Below are 1,310 nucleotides of genomic sequence, written 5' to 3'. Positions count from 1 at the left end.
TTCCCCCAGCAACCACAACAACCATTCCCCCTGCAACCACAACAATCATTCCCCCAACAACCACAACAACCATTCCCTCAACAACCACAACAACCTTTCCCTCTACAACCACAACAACCATTCCCCCTACGACCGCAACAACCATTTTCCCAGCAACCCTCCATCCTGCAACCACAACAACCACAACAACCATTTCTGCAGCCCCAACAACAATTATCCCAGCAACTAGAACAAACAATTTCCCAGCAACCCCAACAACCATTCCCCCAGCAACCACACCAACCTCAACAACCATATCCACAACAACAACCATCTGGGAGTAGTCTTACAAGCATCGGTGGCCAATGAAATGAAGACCTGTAATACAAGACGGATGGATCATCGTTGTTTAGTCAATGAGTGTTCAATGTAACGATGACAAATAAAGTGATGTGCACCATAATGTGTAACCCTGACCTATACTAGTTCAAACATGGGAATAAAAGACAAAGAAAGTTCTTGTCACAAAGACATTACTCATAATTGTTAGATTCATGCCGTATTTAGATTTTCATCCCTAGCTACAATCTCAGTCTTATGCATTATCTACCTATTTATGTAGTGAAGTCATATGAACCTAACATAATTAATGGATGCAAACCTTGGTTTAAATTGAAGGCTACATTGTATTAGCAAAATAAAATATTATAATTGGGTATGTACAAAGTAAAGGACACAATTCATTGGAATATTTAGCAAATAAATTAGTAGCATACCATGCATTTGTCTAGAAGATAAGGGTTGTTGTCATACTCAAGGACACAGTTGCATGTGTACCCTAGATCATTTGTGGAATTCATGCACTTGTTGCTGCTGCCACTGCATGTGTAATTAGCCGTGTTATTATATTTGGCATCTTCACATGGACTCACATTTCTTATAGCCCAATCAACCACCATAGGTACACTCTAAGGTGTGTGCCATTGAACGTGGTGTTGCTTATGTGTGAAGTGCTAAAGTTGAATTGTGTTGTCTCCATTAGCATTGCATAGCTGCACCAGTTGAACTCCCAGATTTTACTTGTGTTGACTGACTTGAAGAAATATATATAGTAGTTGCGTGTCTTCCTTGGTATTGTAGTATGAGATCAACCGATATTGTAGTAGCATTCGTCCACTAAGTCTAGCAGACCACGACATGATGCGACACCATAGGCTTGGAAGCCTGTTCCCGTGTCATCGTGTCACTCATGAAGGCAAGGTTATTGCACCTTATGACCGTAAACTTGTTCTGGACGTCAGAGAGCTAGTAGGGAAAACAAGCAGAACGAC

The 1,310-nt window shown here is 41.1% G+C and overlaps 1 pseudogene; it reads left to right on the top strand.

Moving 5' to 3' along the window:
- Positions 1–508, top strand: part of LOC123184288 (gamma-gliadin-like) — a 21,004-nt pseudogene extending 20,496 nt beyond the window's left edge.
- Positions 509–1,310: the final 802 nt, after the last annotated feature.

This window comes from Triticum aestivum, chromosome 1A (genome assembly GCF_018294505.1).
Source record: "Triticum aestivum cultivar Chinese Spring chromosome 1A, IWGSC CS RefSeq v2.1, whole genome shotgun sequence".
Taxonomy (NCBI): domain Eukaryota; kingdom Viridiplantae; phylum Streptophyta; class Magnoliopsida; order Poales; family Poaceae; genus Triticum; species Triticum aestivum.
This window is presented reverse-complemented; position numbering and strand designations above follow the sequence as displayed.